At 42.6% G+C, this 20281-nt stretch overlaps 1 long non-coding RNA gene across 3 annotated transcripts; it reads right to left on the reverse strand.

Annotated features, from left to right (window-relative positions):
* Positions 1–4265: 4265 nt before the first annotated feature.
* LOC139358574 (uncharacterized) lies at positions 4266–17195 on the reverse strand. Of its 3 annotated transcripts, none has more exons than XR_011613728.1 (4): positions 15574–17195; positions 13220–13355; positions 5946–6011; positions 4266–5496 (listed from the first exon to the last, which is right to left on the reverse strand). It is a non-coding gene; the product is annotated as an uncharacterized lncRNA (long non-coding RNA). The 3 variants fall into 3 exon arrangements; XR_011613729.1 differs by lacking the exon at positions 15574–17195 and adding an exon at positions 6929–7088 and having other exon boundaries at positions 13220–14747; XR_011613727.1 differs by lacking the exon at positions 15574–17195 and having other exon boundaries at positions 13220–14747.
* Positions 17196–20281: the final 3086 nt, after the last annotated feature.

Below are 20281 nucleotides of genomic sequence, written 5' to 3' on the forward strand. Positions count from 1 at the left end.
AACAAGTAGGAAAGATTTTTATCATGATCAGGTAAAGGTTCTGCATGCTTCTATTTTGAATAATATTGTCCCCCTATTATCGCAAAGTGTGAATGCCTTTTGTTTCAGAGGTCTAGCCCTAAATGGTTTAGTCAATTACATCTTGCATTCTAAAACAAGTCCTAGTGCATTTGTGATGGTACTATATATAATTGTGTTTTTAATTTAACTATCATATACATCTACTTTTCTGTTAAAAGTCTATATTTTACAGAGGCCCTCCATACATATAAGTGCTTTTATGATAGTCTATCCACTAAATTTCAAACATAAGATAAGGAACAGTTTTGCTTTTATTTTTTATTATTGTTATTATATTTTAAGGCTAGTCAAGTGAAGCAGTGGGAGTGGAGAAGGAACTGCTTTAATTTTTATATGTTGGTGTTACAGGCTGTATGTGACAGGCTATATATTTGTCGGCTGAATTTTAGAAACAAAGTGAAATATTTATTTCGTATTTCATTAGATATAGGGATGATGATTACTTCAAGGGATTGTCACTAGACTGAAAGTATCACATCATCAATCACTTGGAAACAATATATTGTCTATGTGTTCTGTTACGTTGACAAAAACTTTTATTGTGGCAATATACCTCACAACTGAAATATGTGAAAAATATACAGAAAAAAAGACAATATTTGTTATTAAGGGATATTTAGGCCTGAGCTGCAAGATGCAAATATTTAAAACATACACTTTTTAAAAATTACCTTTAAAATGTAAATTGAAGCAAGGCATTTAGAAAAAGACATAATATCTACTATAAAAGTCCTAGGTTAGAAAAGTTAAAATACTAAATGAGAAAATAATGCTTCTTGGGTAGTTTAAAATCAAATATGAGGCAAAAAATTACTCAGAACTTTTTGTAAGATTAAGAACATGTATACAGTTTCTTTGATATAAAATGAAATAAATGTCTGAAATAACTTTAATAGAATAGGCAAACAAGGGCAAAGGAGAGGTGTATGCAGAATAAAGTGAACATATTATTCTAACAATGAGAGGGACAGAATTGAATGATTGCTTTTGGAGACAAGGGATTTTAATGTCTGAGTCAATGACAAAACTTTTGTTTGCAAGTTAAAAAATGTACCTTAAACCTGGTGAAGGAAGAAAGGGTGGTGGAGGGGATGATTCTTTGTACACTAAACTGGTTTTAATGACTATTGAATTAATCATAAGTTCAAATGATTTTATGGAGGCCGTTTCTTTTTTATTTGATATTTCTGGACTGCTTTTCTCTTTGTATTTGCTCCATTTTTACCTGCTTGAACAAATTTTCCCCAGAAAGTTTAGGAAACACTGTAACCACATGCTCCAGCATGATGTGATCCCTGAAAGCATTTGCAGCTGGGGGAGGAGGCAAAGGGGCTTCTCTTTCAACAAATGCATATTTCAGTGAAAACCCAGAAGTTTAAACATGGTCCTCCTTGGGTCATGTGGCTACCCCAGGACCAGTCATGGCACCAGACATAGGAGATAGTCTCAAAAGCCAGGCTGGAGTCAGGGTTCTCTGGTGGAGTTTCCACTTTAGAAATGGGTTTTGTCAGGCTTTGTGTTTTCGTGTTACAGACATGATAGCCATATATCTATCTATTCCACTTCCAGTGGAGATGAAAACCTAACGCATATGCCCATTCAATGGATTTTACATGAATCTTCATAGCAGCTTTACTTGCAACAGCCAAAACCTGAAAACAATCCACATGTCCATGGACAGGTGAATTTGTGACTGAAAAATTTACTATGGTATATGTATATAATGAAATAATACTCCCTAGTAAGAACAGAACAATTGATAGATGTAGCAACATGAATAAATCTCCAAAATAGTGATGCTGAGTGATGAAAAAGTATACCCACCCTATGATTTCAAGTATTTGGAAATAAAAACTCACAGGGACTGCAGGTGGATCAGTGGTTGCCTGTGGATGGGATGGGGATAGGCAAGAGAAAGTGAGTAGAAAAAACACAAGAAAACTTTGGTGGTAAAGGTAATGGATATGCTTTTTATTTGAATATGTTGTTGGTTTTATAGAGCTACAAATACCAAGAATAATCAAAATGTACAATTGAAGTATGTGCAGTTTATTGCATGTAAATAAACCTTTTAAAAATTAACTGATACAAATTGACTTACATGACCAGAAATCTGTTGAAAACTCTCATGTTTTCTTCCCTATTTTTATTCTTGTGTGCTCTTACAGACCGTGTGAACACATTTCTCATCTTACTGTTCTTTTATGTCTACATTTCTCCAGGTCAATATAACTATCACCATAATTTCTTGCTTTCTCTTTAGTTCATTAGTAATTATGAGTAATGTATTGAAATGTTAAAGATATGTTCATGCATTCAGAATCCTCTGCTCTCTGATCCACATAATAGTGAATTAAGCTGTCAACAATTACACAGAATATTGCTCCTTTGTTTGTTTGTTTTTTGATGAAGTCTGTCTTGGTTACCCAGGCTGGAATGCAATGGCACATTCTGGGCTCACTGCAACCTCCACCTCCCGTCAAGCAATTTTCCTGCCTCAGCCTCCTGAGCAGCTGGGATTACAGGCATCTGCCATCATCCTCAACTAATTTTTGTGTTTTTATTAGAGACAGTGTTTCACCACATTGGCCAGGCTGGTCTTGAACCCGTGACCTCAGGTGATCTGCCCACCTTGGCCTCCCAGAGAGCTGGGATTACAGGCATAAGCCACCATGCCCAGCCAGAATATTGCTACATTTTCAAATAGCTACAATTAACCCTGATCTGGACACCTTGAGTTGATCATAGCTTTGTAAAAGAGGATAGCATTGTAAAACTATAAAAGTAGACTAATAATAAATAACAGAATGCTTTCAGTATAAGAAATAACACTATCCTAAGCAATAATAAATAAATAAATAAATAAATAAATAAAGCTGGAGGAATTCTATTATCTGACTTCATATTATACTACAGAATTATAGTAACCAAAAGAATATGGTACTGGCATAAAAACAGACCCATAGATCAATGGAACAGAATAGAGAACCCAGTAGCAAATCTACATAGCTACAGTGGACTCATTTTTGACAAAGGTGCCAAGAACATACACTGGTGGTAAATGGTGTTGATAAAACTGGATATCCATATGCAGAGGAATGAAAACAGACTAGTATCTCTCATAATATATGAAAGTAAAATCAAAGTTGATTAAAACTCCAACAATAAAACTAGTACAAAAAAAGTTTGAGGAAAATCTCCAGAACATTGGTCTGGGCAAAAATATTTTGAGCAATACCCACAAGCACAGGCAGCCAAAACACAAATGGACAAATGGATCACACTAAGTTAAAAAGCTTCTGCCCAGAAAATGGTACAATCAACAAAATTAAGAGACAATCCACAGAATGGGAGAAAATATTTACAAACTACTCTTCCGACAAGGGATTAATAATCAGAATATATAAAAAGCTTGAACAACTCTTTAAGAAACAATCTAATAACCTGGTTTAAAAAAGGGCGTAAAAGATTTGAATAGATATTTCTCAAAAAGAGACCTACAAATGGCAAACAGGTATAAGAAACGGTGCTCAGTATCACTGATCATCAGAGAAATGCAAATTAAAACTACAATGAGATACCATCCCACCACAGTTTAAATGACTTGTATGCAAGCCAGGGAAAGTCTACTTTGATTGACTTATGGTCCTAGTCACCTGGCAGTTCCTTCAGATGTGGCTTCCCAGGTTTGTGTATCCAGGTGACAATGTGCCTGTGTGTCCTTGTGTCCACGTGGCAGTGTCTGTGTGGTGGTGTCTGACAGTGTGGAGGTGTGTCCATGTCACAGTGTGGCGGTGTGTCTGTGTATGTGGCAGTGTTGATGTGGCAGTGTGTCTGTGTGTTCGTGTGAGAGTGATGGTGTGTCCCTGTGACAGTGTGGTGATGTGTCTGTGTGTCTGTGTGTCCCTGTGGTAGTGTGGTCGTGTGTCCTTATGGTGATGTCTCCGTGTGTCTGTGTCCGTGTGACAGTCTGGTGCTGTGCCTGTGTGGTGACTTCTCCGTATGTCTGTCTGTCCGTCCATGTGACAGTGTGGCAGTGTGTCCGTGTCGTAATGTCTCCGTGTGTCTGTACATGTGACAGTGTGGTGGTGTGTCTGTGTGTCCGTATGGTGATATCTCCATGTGTCTGTGTGTCTGTCCATGTGGCCATGTGGTGGTGTGCCCGTGTGGTGGTGTCTGTGTGGCGGTGTGTCAGTGTGACAGTGTGGCGGTGTTCCTTCTCCAGCGTGCAGAGCTGGCACCCTGCCCTCTCAGCCCAGGACGCCCCAGAAGGCCCCAGCTTGGCGGGCAGGAGGTGGCTCCTGTGGAGGGAGGTGCAGGGAGCCTGGAGAGCCGAGTTTGTGGGGTCCCCTGCATTGGGTGGGAGTGAGGAGAAAGGCACCCAGGCGGCCAGGAGAAGCCTGGGCCTGTCCTAAGGAGGTGACCCGCTCTGGGCCTGCATTTCCTGGGCCGAGTACTCCAGCTCAGTCATCTTGTCCTGAGTCCTTTGTGGGCCTTGGAGATTGCTGAGTTTTGAAGAAGGGAAGGTCATCTTTGTTGCGGAAAGCCTGATGTGTTTCTCTATTGCTGTCACTTTTCACGCTCACTGCTGGTGAAACATCAAACATGGGACACCTTCTGCCAAGAAAACTCCTGGAAGTAAATGTGGGGACTGGCAGTATCCAACCAGAGGAGTCACACGGGGATTTCTGTTTGTTTGGAGATCTGAGTTTTTCCCTGTGGGTGGCGGAAGCGGAGCAGCTCTGCGGCGGGAAGGAAGGTGGGTTCTGTGCTACAGGAAGGTCCTGGCCTGGGGCGGAGGCGCCAGAGGGGATGGGCGGTCAGGGTCTGTGCAGGCCACCGGGCAGAGTGCATTCCCCCGGCTGCTCGCCCAGGAGGAGGACAGGTCCCGGCCTGGCGGGATCAGAGGCAGCCAGGCTGCGGTCCGCGAACCAGGCGTGATGGCTGGCAGAGCGGTAGGCCATGGCGGAGGGGGACTCCCGGGCACCTGCTGTGCATCCTCATGACCAGGACACACGCCGGCCTCTGGAGGCCAGGCAGAGCAAGCAAGGGGCGCCAGGCAAGGTTTGGGGTTCCCGCGGCGGGAGGTGGGTCCCTGGATCCTGGTGTCCTGCTGCTGTCCGGAACATGGGCCGCCTTCCCTCAGGTGCACCGCTCCAGGGTCGCCTATCTGCGACCTCGGCACAGCTCCTGGCTGGTGGGAGGATGCCGCGGAGGCCTCAGGGCCCAGCTGGGTCTGCAGTTTCTGCCACTGGCGGTGGCGCAGGGGCGAGCTCAAGCTGTGCCCAGGCAGGAAAGTCTCCGACCTTGCCAGCTTCCGCGCCAGCTTTGGTGACTCTCTCCAGCTCAGCTTCAACACCGTTCAACAGTTCTGTGTTCTCTATTATCACAAGAATTCTTTCTGTATTTGCTATCCTTTATCAAATAAGAATTTAAAGATGCATGTGGAGTGAGATCACAGTTGAAACATTAAAAATATATAATTTCAAGTGTTGTTTAATTTTAAAACAAGTAAAATTATGACTCTAGTGCTAATATAAGATAAACACGTATCAACAATGTTATTCAACTCAGTAAGCAATGAAGTTTCCAGTAAAAGGTTCAAATCATTGCAAGGAACATTAATGTAGCTTTACAGCCAATGTTAAGGTGAGATCGTTGGTTAGTTACAATACTAGATAGTATCCAACATAGTCAGAATCTGTCATCTTTGTGAGTTATCTCTTCCATGGCACAGAAATTATGCGTTTCTCTACTGTACAAAATATTTATCTTTTCTACTACTTCTGCACATAAAAATATTGCTAGTCACAAAAGACCAGGATTGCACTGAAAAAAAAAAAAATCTGAGTACTATCTCTCACCTGTCTTCATATTTCTTTTCTTCCTTTATGAAATATCTTTGAACTGCATTTTCTATCTGAAGGTCTCTGGAGAGAGAGAGTAAAATGAATAGAAGCATAGCAAGTGAATATTTTGATAACATTTACAGCTTTATTCATGTCGAATGAACATAAAATACACTACCAATATTTAAAGCATAATGAGATGAATTTGATGTATACATGTGCCCATTAAACAATCACCATGAAGGGGTCAGTGAGCATATCCAATACTCTCAAAGTTTCTCAGTTCCCCTTGGTAATGCACACTCATACCTCTCAGGTGTGAAGTACTGAGCTACACACACACACACACACATGCACGCACACACACACACACTGGGATATCTAATTGTTTCAGAAGCATTTGTTGAAAATGTTATGTCTATGAATGCTCTAAGAACTTTATTAAAACTAGCTGAAAGCTGATACACATGTGTATATCTATATTTGTACCACATTGTCTTAAGTACTGTAACTTGATAAGTCTTGAAACCAGGTGCTGTTAATTCTCCAACAGCACCTGGTTTCAAAGTAATTGTTTCCTTTCAAAGTAATTTGCCTTTATAGGTCCTCTACCCATCGACATACATTTCAGAATTTTAGTTTCTCAATTTCTAAAATAAGGAATACAGCTGTGATTTGATTGGAATTCTTATAGATCAATGTGGGAAGAATAAACATTTTAACAGTATTGAGATTTATGACTCATACATTCCATTGATTGAGGTCTCTTATTTATTTTAACAATATTTTGTAGTTTCGTAGTTTTCAAACGTTTCTTTTTTTTGCAGGTTTATCCCTAAGTACTACACGCTCTGATATTTGCAATAATATCAAAATTATGGTAATATTAATGTAAATGTTTCATTTTTTCCTCCAGTAATTGTCAGGTAGCTTTAAATCATAATTTAATTGTATGATACAACGGGGTTTTGAGAAACGTATACACATTGTATATATACATTTTTTTCAGTTTGGCAGATTGACTCCACTATCATATCATAATTTAAAATTGCACTAATTACCACCAGCCTGCTCTCAAGGACAATACATCAAAATATGTATCATGTTTCAGTTTATTTAGCATCATGAAACTCTCATATTGCACTGACTTTTGGAAACCTGGAATAAAACAATAATGTAAATGTCAGCTCACAGGCAACATATGGGTACATGTGACAATTTTCTAAATATCGACCTTTCACTATTTAATTCTCTGTTTATATTGTCGATTTTTTCCCTCCTCTTGAAACTCTCTTACACTGCTTATTAAATTTTGGTTCAGTTCTCTCCCTACTTTTTCCAATAATCTACTTTCTAATATTTTACTGATGCTGTGCTCCTTTTCATTTGGACACTTCAAAAAAGCTGCATAATTTCTCCATTGTATTAAAATGCAAATCCATATCCAAAATAAAGGAGTGCAGGGAACAAACAGATGTTTGTGCAGTGTGTCCATGAGCAATATTATCCACAATAATCAAAGGGAAGGAGCAGCCCATGTGAATATTGATGGATGAGTAGTTAAAAAAATGTGGTATATACGGCAACGTCATAATATTCGGCCTTAAAATATATTCTGAACATGCTATGAAATAGATGAAACTTGAAGATATGCCAAGTGAAATAAGCCAGTTCGAGAAATTCAAACATTCTATATCATGCCATTTCTGTGAGATACTTTGTGAAATTTGTAGAGACAGAAAGTAGAATGGTGATTGCTACGGGGAGGGGGAGGGAGAGGAATAGGAAGTTGGTGTTCAATGAGTACAGAGTTTTAGTTGGAGAAGACAAGTTTTGGAGGTCTATGGTGGTGACTGTTGCACAACAGTGCAAATATACTTAATGCCACAAAACCGTGCACTTAAAGTGATTAAAAACGTAAATCTTTTGTTCTGTATATCTTTCCAGAATTATAAACCTGTAATCACAGTATAGAAATAGAACATGTTATATAGCTTTAGGTGATGATATTTTACACATTTGCACATATAAAATGCTAAATAAATTAAACATGGAATGAAGATTTGTCCTTAAATATAATTTACAAGAAGACTTTGATATTTGTTTTTCACAAGTGAAGCATTCTTATAAACTGTCATGACCTTTTGGGGGAACCTCTGGAAAAAATGGAGAAACTCTGAAGCTACATTCTCCCTAACCTCTCTTTACAGGGAGCTCCTGCAGCTCCTATATAAATGAGTGGCTGAGATTCTTGATTGCATAGCAGAACTTCTCATCCAAACCCTTTCCCTTTTTAGTGTCTGTGTATCAGTATAAAAGTTCTGTAAACTGTAGTTCCTTATTTTAATCCCAAAGCACAGTAACAATATATTTCATCCTAGCATTGGCAGTTTCTGTGAGTGTTTTGTTTAATTCTTAAAACTCTATCTTTGGAATTCCAAAGAGCCTAAAAAGTAAAATATGTTAAAAAGGGGAAAGAGACAAAGAGAAAGAAACTAAAATCAATAGCCCATTCTGTCACTGTTATTAAACACCAGAATACCTTTCTGTTAATCTAATTAAAATTAGTGACATCATTTAGCATTTATGTCTTGAACAAAAGTTTGGAATCCTGAAAAAGAAATTTAATTTGCTAATAAATATATTTGAGTGGAATTGAAATCCTTATATATTACTTCAAATAAGAACACAAGATGAATTATGATATAGAAAATTCTATCTCTCATTGTCCAAAATCTAATAGTTAAATTGAACTTATCGAATAACATTATTTGCCAGGCATGTGGCTTACATCTAGAATCCCAATACTTTAGGAGGCAAAGGCAGGTGGATTGTTTGAGCTGAGGAGTTGCAGACCAGGTTTGGCAGTACAGTGAAACCCAATCTTGAAAAAAAAAAAAAAGCCAGGTGTGGTGGCTTGCCTGTAGTCCCAGATACTCAGGAGGATGAGGTGGGAGGATCACGTGAGCCTGGGGAAGCTGGGACTGCAGTGCACCATGATTGTGTCACTGCACTCCAGCTTGGGGAACAGACTGAGACCCTATCTCAAAGAAAGAAAGAGAAAGAGAACAAAAGAACAAGAGAAAGAAAGCAAGAAAGCAGGAAGGAAGGAGGGAAGGAAAGAAGGAAGGAAGGAAGGAAGGAAGGAAGGAGAAAGAAAGGAAGGAAGGAAGGAAAAATAATGTTTTTGGTGCCAATAATCTTTGTGAAATTATACATGGAATTTTGCTTTAATAAAATAGATTTAACTAAGTTGTGACATGATTTAAGTGTACTGACCCTAGCAATCAGAGACCTCCGAATCTGCACAATGACTTGACAGTTACATTTGACAAGAATTGATTCTCCTATCATACATACAGCATAGTCAGAATTTCAGAACTCCAACTTTCCCTATGCTATTTGTGCACATTGCTTAACATCTCTAAGACTCGATATTTTTACTCTTAAAATACTGCTAATAATAGTACCTAGTTTTTATAACGTGTATCAAAAGCATTATACTTTAAGGCAAATAGTAATTTCTCAGTAAATATTTGCTAATGTGTGTTTTAGTACAAACAGGAAAATTGGATTGTGATATTTATGACACTGTTGATTCTCCTTCTAGAAACATTTAATTGTTTCTAAAACTTGTTTTCAAGTAGAGCAGTATTTTGTGTTCAAATTGAAAATACTATGTGTTCATACATTTTTTTTTAAGTATTCCTTGAATATTTTCATAAAAAAAGTTCCTAAATGAGCTTGAGCAAGGAGGACAGGAGAGATCAGTAAAATAAGGCTTTGTGGCATAGGAGACACTTGGTGGAGAGCTTTCAGCTCAAATAAGATTTGGAAAAAAAAAAAGAGAGAATTTTTATAACAAACGTAAAGGCAGGATTTATCCTGATGAGCTTGTGAAGAAAATACAGAGTATAACGAAATCCAAAAGAGACTAATCAGTCAAAGTAGTTTTGAAGGAAATATCTCGAAGAGAGAGAACATAAAATGAAGATCAGGTATGTCATTATTTTAATAATCTACCCATGAGATAGAAAGCACTGGGTTTTTTAATTGATCACAAAGGGAAAATAGTTTCAAGAACCATTCTTTGTTCAGCTTAAAGCAGATTTTACATTTTGAAACAATGACATATTGTGCTAAGTAGATAATATCCACATTCGTGTGTATATGAACAATTCTGTTCTCAATAAAAACACTTTATTCACACAAGTGATGATTATCTGCATTTGATTTAGTGCTGAAAGGCCAAAGGGGGACTAATAAAATTTTAGAAATGCAAGCGGCTTAACTGGAAAATCATGATCATATTCAACTCATCATGACTGAAATAAGAAAACAAAGCAAAAAATAAATAAGAAAAAAATTGACTACATGAACATTTGCTTCTCTCCTAAGAATCAAAACGCTTAATTTGCTGTGGCTTAAAAGCATCTAGGTCCACAAGCCATGCAAAAGTCTACTGTTTCTGGGAGATAAGAAGAAGCAAAACACATCAGCTTTCAGAGAAGGTTAAGAAACCTCTCACACCCTACTCCACTCCACCTGAGACCAGGCAAAGGATCACTGCTTCTGGGTCACGGATGGAGGAAAAATACTTCTCCATCAGGAGAGGAACAAGGATTGTTTTGGGGCCCAGGATTTTGCACTAATGCAGAGTCGTGCTACTGTGGTAAAGGGTTGGAAAATCTCCATCCAGTGACCACAGACAAAGGTGCATTGTTCCTATGGAAGGAGAAAGAAAAGAGTTAGCCCTTATGGTGGGTTTGAAAACTTGCAATGATATAAATCAAAGGTTTTCTACCACTGAGGTGGGAGGAGGCAAGATATTATTTCTTCCTCAAAAACCAACACAGATAAGGGACAGTTTGACTCCCACTGGAATAAGAGTCGCGAAGTGCTAAAAATATCCCTTCTCTGAGACTCTGATGATGAAACTGGCTCCAAAATAACATGAATCATCCCTCTGCTCCCAACCTCAATTTTCTGCATAGTCACACACACACAAGAAATGATGTTCTACAGTTAGAGAGGAACAAGAAAGTGGAGAGAGACCCTCTCTGTGACATAGGTGGTAAGGACTACCGGAAGGTAACTGTGGAACAGGAGCATTGGCATATGCCCTCCAGAGCCTAAGGCCCCACACAAGGCACATGGTATGGCAGCCTACTGCTGGAGAAATTGAAGTTACATGGTTCACTGAATGTTTCAGACACCACAGCAAAAACCAGCCTTTGTTCCTGCCCACACTAATAGCATGACACAAACCAAAATGAAACAGAAACATAAAACAATCTTGACATAAGTAATTATCTCATGAGCTACTGTTTTTGTACATCTGATGATTTGCATTTTTTAGAAACTGGGAGACACATAATAGCAAGTTAGAAATTTGAGTTATGAGTTATAATATTTTCAAAAGATAAAAAGTCAACAGAATCAAATTCAGAGATAATTCAGATGTTGGAACTAAATGCAAGTAATTTAAAATAATAATGATCAAAATGTTAAAGGATCTAGTTAAAAAAAAAGACATGCATGGAAAAATTAGGAATTTCAGCAGAGATGGGAACAGTAAAAGGCAAAAGCTAGAAATAAGTGAAAGCTTGAGAACAGAGATGAAGAATTACATCAGCAAGCTGATTAGCAGACTGGTCATCAGAGTTAAGAAAGAAGCAGCTAATTTTATATTAGGCCAACACAAATTATTTGAATGGCAGCACAAAGGGAAGAAAGAGGAAAACAAAATAAACCAATGAACCAAGCAAATAAAATACTCCGGTGAGTCCAAGAATTCTCTGCCAATACGAAATTAACTAAAATACAATTAATTGGAATTCCAGAAGGAGATTAAAAACAGAGTGTGAGAGAAGAAAAATTGGAAAAAGATGACTGAGGACCCCAAGCAACCTCAAAAAGCTCCAAGAAAGATTAATAAAAAATTTAAAGAATGCTAGAATAATCACACTAGTCTAACTGATGAAAACCAACGATTAGCATAAATCTTGAATTCAGTCACAGAAAAATAGGAACATTGTGTACAGAGATAAACAAAAACAAACATTACAGTGAACTGCTTGTCAGCAACTCTACAAGTCACAAACCAATGATACAAAATTTTTAAATAACTAAAAAAAAATCAGTCCCCAATCTTATATCCATTAACTATATAACTAAAATAACAATTAAATGAAGACATTTTCAGATTAACACTGGAAGAGTCCCTTGCTAACAGGTCTGCACTAAAATAAACGTCAAAACGATTTCTTGAGGCAAAAGGAATATGGAAGCAGATGAATGTTGAAACTACTCAAAGAAATAAAGAGTGCCAGGGAAGATATAAAGATATGTAACCCAATTATTTTACATTGCTCTAAAGATCATGGATTGTCTAAATTTTTTTTTAAAAAAAGAGTAACTTCACATCATGGAATTCATAATATTTGAGACTATAGTGCATGACATAAATAGTGTAAAGGAGGGAGGAAACAGAAATATACAATTTAAGGTTTTTATGCCATAGTTGATGTAATATAAACTGTAGGTTACTGTAATAAGCTAGAATAGGTATTGAACTCTCTAGAGAAACAATGAACATTTTTTTTTTTTTTTTTTTTTGAGACGGAGTCTCGCTGTGTCGCCCAGGCTGGAGTACAGTGGCCGGATCTCAGCTCACCGCAAGCCCCACCTCCCGGGTTTACGCCATTCTCCTGCCTCAGCCTCCCGAGTAGCTGGGACTACAGGCGCCCGCCACCTCGCCCGGCTAGTTTTTTGTATTTTTTAGTAGAGACGGGGTTTCACCGTGTTAGCCAGGATGGTCTCGATCTCCTGACCTCGTGATCCGCCCGTCTCGGCCTCCCAAAGTCCTGTGATTACAGGCTTGAGCCACCGTGCCCGGCAACAATGAACATTTTTAAAAGATTATATGTGCATTAATGTTTTCATAGAACTTCTAGCTTTTATTTATTTGTTTTTATTTTATTTATTTATTTATTTATTTATTTATTTATTTATTTATTTATTTTTGAGACGCAGTCTCGACCTGGAGTGCAATGGCGTGATCTCAGCTCACTACAACCTCCGCCTCCCGGATTCCAATGATTCTCCTGCCTCAGCCCCCCGAGTAGCTGGGATTACAGGTGCATAGTGTGTGGATATTTTCTTCCATTCTGTAGGCTGTCTGTTCAATCCCATGATAGTTTCTCATGCTGTGCAGAAGAAGCTATTTAGTTTAAATAAATCCCACTTGTCAGTTTTCATTTTTCTGGCAATTGCTTTTGAGTACTTACCCACAAATTCATTGCGAAGTGCAATGTCCAGAAGAATATTTCCTAGTTTTTCTTCCAAGATTTTTGTAGTCAGAGGATGTAATCTTATGCCAATGGGTCTTATTAATCAAATGACTCCACAGTGAGAATCATTACTCTGAAAAATCAATTTTGTTATAATGATGGAAATTTAAATACTTGAAAGTAAAAACAGATGCCACTTTATTGCTAGAATTCTACAAGGCAAATTGCTATTAGAGAGGCAGAGGAAATATATATATATCTCCAAAATATAATTTGCAGTGAAATAAATAGAAGCACATTATAAATAAACTTACCTGATTTTACAAACTAACCTGTAAAGGGATTTCTACTCATTTTTCTATTGCCTGCATTGAGCTTTCTTCTAGATCCAATTTATAATTTTGTACATCACCAATTTGTCTTCACCAGTGTGTTCTTTCCATAAGCATCTTAAGATTTAATATTTCTTCTTCCAACATATTTTTATCCTCCTCAAATTTTTTACATTCCTGTTGTACTTTTTTCATAGATAGTAACTCCCATTGAATAACTTGATTTTATTTAGTCAAATAGACATATTTTGAAGATACAGCTCCCAGCTGTGTTGTAATATCATCAAACTACATTAATAAAATAATACAGCTTGATAATGAAGGAGGCTTAGAATAATCTCATACAAAACCAGTAACAAAATTTGAAATATATTTACTTGCAATAAAATGTTATCTATAGCATACATTCTTTAAATGTTAACCCTTAAATTACTCAGAAATTCAAGAACAAAGTAAAAGCCACCATGAGTCACAATCATATACTCTTTACTATCATCTTTGCCACAGAACTTCTGCACTTGATCTTTCTTTTATTTTTCTGATAATTTGTGTTTGTTCCTCCTTAAATGGCTCCAAGTTAACTCTTATTAGAAAGTTTTGAACCCCCTTCTCTCATCATCATGCCCCAAAATTTGTCAAAAAAAAGTTTCTGAGATATTATATTGAGTTATTTAGGCCAAAGTCAATAAATGGATCTTAGAATAAGACTTTGAAAATAATGTACTACTCTATGCTAGGCATGGTGGCTCATGCCTGTAATTCCAGCACTTTAGGAGGCTGTGGCAGAAAGATCACATTAGGCTGGGAATTTGAGACCAGCCAGAGCAACATAATGATACCATACTCTCAACAACAACAAAACCACATTTAAAAAACTAGCCAGGCATGGTGCCTTATGCTTGCAGCTCCAACTAGTTGGGAGACCAAGGCAAAAGGATGGATTGGACTCAGAGTTCATGGCGGTGGTGAATTATGACAAAATTACTTCACTTCTGCCTGGATGAGAGACAAAGACCATATCTCAAAAAAACACAAAATAATCATATAAATAAGGATTCTAATGCCATAAGCCTTTTCCTAGGCTGTAAATGTTTTATGCTCATTTGAATTGCATTTTAAAACATAAAGTCCTCCTCAAGATGGCTTGTGGAGGTAACCAAGAAGCCCGCAGTGCCATACAAGCCCTGAGGCATGGACTGGAGCCCTAAAGCAAGTACACACCCTGCCACTGAGCCTGCTGCTCATTTCCTCTGTCTGGCTCCATTTGCAGCACAATTGTTGCACTGAGGCTTGTGCATACCTGGCAAGGCCAAGCTGGATCAAAGAGCAATGAGCCAAATCTGCAAGGGTGTGCCAGGAGCCGGTGGACCAGCACACCAACCTCACTCACTGCCGTTCAGGATACATCATTTCTTCTATCCTAGAGGTAGGGCTTCAGTGCCATCTGCTTTCCTCAGGCCTCTGCTCCAGCAGTCATCAGGTGGCAGGCACTCAGGCTGTGGGAACCTGACCATCCCTGCTTCCTTCAGTGTGTGAGGTTGGTGACTGGTCCAACTGCTACACGCACACCCTTGCCAAGGTGGCAGGCTGTTCTTTGAACCAGCTTGGCCTTGCCTGTCATACACAGGCCCCAGCTACCCACGTACCGCTCTGAGTGAGTTGTCCTGCCTGAGGCCAAATTCTAAGTCTGGAAAGGGCCACAGAAAGCCTAGACCCCTGGATTGCAATCCTGGCTGCTTTCTTCACTTGAATAGAAAGTTCTCCTTCAGACGGCCTGTGGTCTGCTTCTTGACAACAAAGAAGCCCGCAGTGCATTCTGAGCCCTGGGGAATTGACTGGAGCCCTAAAGGCAGCGCACACCCTGCTCCTGAGCCTCCTGCTCCTTTCCTCTATATGGCCCCATTTGTAATACAATTGTTGCACTGAGGTATGTGCATGCCAGGCAAGACCGAGCTGGCTCAAAGAGCAACCAGCCAACTCTGCAAGGGTGTGCCAGGAGCCCATGGACCAGCCACCAACCTCACTCGCTGCTGGTCAAGGTACATAATTTCTTCTACCCTAGTGGCAAGGCCTCAGTGTCATCTGCTTTTCCTCGGGCCTCTGCTCCATCAGCCATCAGGTGGCAGCCACTCAGTCTGTTGGAATCTGGCCATCCCTGCTTCCTTCAGTAGGTGAGGTTGCTGGCTGGTCCACCGGTTCCAGGTGCACCATTGCAGTGGTGGCTGGTTGTTCTTTGAGCCAGCTTGGCCTCACCTGGCATGCAGAGGCCCCAGCTACTGAAATGCTCCTCTGAGTGAGCTTGTCCTGCCTTGGGCCAAATTCTAAGTCTGGTCAAGGCCACTGAAGGCCGAGTCCCCTGGGTGGTAATCCTGGCTGCTTTCTGTTTTGGAACATGAAGTCCTTCTCAAGAAGGCCTGTGGTCTGCCTCTTTAAAACCAGAAGCCCGCACTGCCATACGAGCCCTGAGGCATGGACTGGAGCCCCAAAGGCACTGCACACCCTGCTCCTAAGCCTGCTGCTCATTTCCTCTATATGGCTCCATTTGTAGCACAGTTATTGCACTGAGGCTTGTGCATGCGGGGCAAGGCCAAGCTGACTCTAAGAGAAACCAGTCACTTCTCCAAGGGTGTGCCAGGAGCTGGTGAACCAGCCACCAACCCCACTGACTGCCGGTCGGGTACATCAGTTCCTCTACCCTAGAGGTAGGGCCCCAGTGTCTTCCGATTTTCCTCAGGCCTCAGCTCTATCAGCCATCAGGTGGCAGACAGTCCGGCTGTTGGAACCTGGCCATCCTTACTTCCTTGAGTGGGTGAGGTAGGTGGCTACTGCAACTGATCCAGGTGCACCCTTGCAGAAGTGACTGGTTGCTCTTTGAGCCAGCTTGGTTTTCCCTGGAATGCACAGACCCCAGGCACCAACATGCTGCTCTGAGTGAGCTGGTCCTGCCTGGGGCCAAATTCTAAGTCTTGCCAGGGCCACAGAAGACCTAGGCCCCTGGGTGGAAATCCTGGCTGCTTTCTGCACTTGAACATAAAGTCTTCCTCAAGATGGCCTGTCATCTGAGCCTTGGCAGGAAAGAAGCCCAGAATGCCATCTGAGCCCTGAGGAATTGAGTGGAGCCTTAAAGGCAGGGCACACCGTGCTCCTGAGCCTGCTGCTCATTTCCTCTATATGGCTCCATTTATAAGACAATTGTCACAATGAGGCTTGTGCATGCAGGACAAGGCCAAGCTGGCTCACGGAGCAACCAACCACCTCTGCAAGGGTGTGCCAGGAGCCCATGGACCAGCCACCAATCTCACTGCCAGTCAGGGTACATCATTTCTTCTACCCCAGGGGTAAGGCCTCAGTGCCATCTGCTTTTCCTCAGGTCTCTGCTCCATCAGCCATCAGGTGGCAGTCACTCAGGCTGTTGGAATCCGGCCATCCCTGCTTCCTTGAGTGGGTGAGGTTGATGGCTGCTCCACCTGTTCCGGGTGCACCCTTGCAGAGATGGTTGGTGGCCCTTTGAGCCAGCTTGGCCTTGCCTGGCATGCACAGACTGCAGGTACCAAAGTGCTGCTCTGAGAGAGCTTGTCCTGCCTGGGGCCAAATTCTAAGTCTGGCCAGGGCCACAGAAGGCCGAGTTCCTTGGGTGGAAATCCTGGCTGCTTTCTGCACTTGAACATAAAGTCCTCCTCAAGACGTCATGTGGTCTCCCTATTTGCAACCAAGAAGCCCGCAGTGCCATCTGAGCCCTGAGGAATTGACTGGAGCCCTAAAAGCAGTGCACACCCTGCTCCTGAGCCTGCTACTCCTCTCCACTATACGGCTCCATTTGTAAGACAATTGTTGCACTGAGGCTTGTGCATGCCACACAAGGCCAAGCTGGCTCAAAGAGCAACCAGCCACCTCTGCAAGGGTGTGCCAGGAGCCAGTGGACCAGCCACAAACCTCACTCACTGCCGCTCATGGTACATCAGTTCTACCATAGAGGTAGGGCCCCAGTGCCATCTGCTTTTCCTCAGGCTTCTGCTCCATCAGCCATCAGGTGGCAGCCACTCAGGCTGTTGGAAACTGGCCATCCCTGCTTCCTTGAGTGGGTGAGGTTGGCAGCTGCTCCACCTGCTCCAGGTGAGCTTGTCCTGCCTGAGGCCAAACTCTAAGTCTGGTCAGGGCCACAGAAGACCTAGGCCCCTGGGTGGAAATTCTTTCTGCTTTCTGCACTTGAATATAATAAAGTCCTCCTCAAGATGGCCTGTGGTCTGCCTCTTGGCAAAGAAGAAGCCCGCAGTGCCATCTGAGCACTGAGGCATTGACTGGAGCCCTAAAGGCAGCTCATACCCTGCTCCTGAGCCTGCTGCTCTTTTCCTCAATATGGCTCCATTTGTAAGACAATTGTTGCACTGAGGCTTGTGCATGCCAGGCAAGGCCAAGCTGGCTCAAAGAGCAACCAGCCACCTCTGCAAGGGTGTGCCAGGAGCAGGTGGACCAGCCACCAACCTCACCCACTGCTGCTCGTGTACCTCATTTCTTCTACCCTAGAGGTAAGGCCTCACTGCCATCTGCTTTTCCTCAGGCCTTTACTCCGACAGCCATCAAGTGGCAGCCAGTCTGGCTTTTGGGACCTGGCCATCCCTACTTCCTTGAGTGGGTGGGGTTGGCGGCTGGTGCAACTGCTCCTGGCACACCCTTGCAGAGGTGGCTGGTTGCTCTTTGAGCCAGGATGGCCTTGCCTTTCATGCACATGCCCCAGCTGCTCCGAGTGATCTTGTGCTGCCTGGGGCCAACTTTTAAATCTGCCCAGGGCCACAGAAGGCAGAGACCTCAGGCCTCTACTCCATCAGCACCTGCTCCAGGCGCACCCTTGCAGAGTTGGCTGGTTGCTTTTTGAGCCAGCTTGGCCTTGCCTGGCATGCACAGACCACAGACACCGATGTGCTGCTCTGAGTCAGCTTGTCTTGCCTGGGGTCAAATTCTAAGTCTGGCCAGGGCCACGGAATGCCTAGTCCCCTGGATTGCAATCCTGGCTGCTTTCTGCACTTGAACATAAAGTCCTCCTGAAGATGCCCTGTGGTCTGACTCTTGGCAACGAAGAAGCCCGCAGTGCCGTCTGAGCCCTGAGGAATTGACTGGAGTCTTAAATACAGCGCACACCCTGCTCCAGAGCTTGCTGCTCCTTTCCTCTATATGGCTCCCTTTGTAAGACAATTGTTGCACTGAGGCTTGTGCATGCCAGGCAAGGCCAAGCTGACTCAAAGAGCAACCAACCACCTCTGCAAGAGTGTGCCAGGAGAAGGTGGACCAGCCACCATCCTCACTCGCTGCCAGACATGGTAAATCCTTTCTTCTATCCTAAACGTAGGGCGACAGTGCCAACTGCTTTTCCTGAGCGCTCTGCTCCATCAGCCATCAGGCGGCAGTCACTCAGGCTGTCGGAACCTGGCCATCCCTGCTTTCTTGAGAGGGCGAAGTTGGTGGCTGAACCACCTGCTCCAGGCGCACCCTTGCAGAAGTGACTGGTTGCTCTTTGCGCCAGCCTGGACTTGCCTGGCATGCACAGGCCCCAGAAACTGACACTGCTCTGTGTAAGCTTGTCCTGCCTGGGGCTAAATTCTAAGTCTGGCCAGGGCCACAGAAGGCCTAGGCCCCTGGGTGGAAATCCTGGCTGCTTTCTGCACTTGAATATAAAGTCCTCCTCAAGACGGCCTGTGGTCTACCTCTTCACAATGAAGAAGCCCGCAGTGCCATCTGAGCCCTGAGGAACTGACTGGAGCCCTAAAGGCAGCACACACCCTGCTCCTGAGCCTGCTGCTCATTTCCTCTATAGGACTCCAGTTGTAAGACAGTTGTTGCACTGAGGCTTGTGCATGCCAGGCAAGGCCAAGCTGGCTTGCAACCAGTCAACTCTGCAAGGGTGTGCCAGGAGCCGGTGGACCAGCCACCAACCTCACTCACTGATGGTCAGTGTACCTCATTTCTTCTACCCTAGAGGTAAGGCCTCAGTGCCACCTACTTTTCCTCAAGCCTCTGCTCTGTCAGCCATCAGGTGGCAGCCAGTCCGACTGTTGGGACCTGGCTATCCCTACTTCCTTGAGTGGGTGAGGTTGGTGGCTGGTGCAACTGCTCCAGGTGCAACCTTGCAGAGGTGGCTGGTTGGTCTTTGAGCCAGGATGGCCTTGCCTTGCATGCACGGGTCCCAGCTGCTCCAAGTGATCTTGTCCTTCCTAGGCCCAAATTCTAACTCTGACCAGGGCCACAGAAGGCTGAGTCCCTTGGGTTTAAATCCAAGCGCTTTCTGCGCTTGAACATAAAGTCCTCCTCAAGATGGCCTGTGGTCTCCTCATTTGCAACAAGAAGCCCGCAGTGCCATCTGAGCCCTGAGGAATTGACTGGAGCCTTAAAGGGAGTACACACCCTGCTCCTGAGCCTGCTACTCCTTTCCTCTATATGGCTCCATGTGTAAGACAATTGTTGCACTGAGGCTTGTGTATGCCAGGCAAGGCCAAGCTGGCTCAAAGAGCAACCAGCCACCTGTACAAGGGTGTGCCAGGAGCCGGTGGAGCAGCCACCAACTTCACTCGCTGCCCCTCATGGTACATCAGTTCTACCCTAGAGATAGAGCCCCAGTGCCACCTGCTTTTCCTCAGGCCTCTGCTCCTTCAGCCATCAGGTGGCAGTCACTCAGTCTGTTGGAATCTGGCCATCCCTGCTTCCTTGAGTGGGTGAGGTTGGTGGCTGTTCCTGC

Source organism: Macaca nemestrina, chromosome 15 (assembly GCF_043159975.1).
Source record: "Macaca nemestrina isolate mMacNem1 chromosome 15, mMacNem.hap1, whole genome shotgun sequence".
Lineage (NCBI taxonomy): Eukaryota > Metazoa > Chordata > Mammalia > Primates > Cercopithecidae > Macaca > Macaca nemestrina.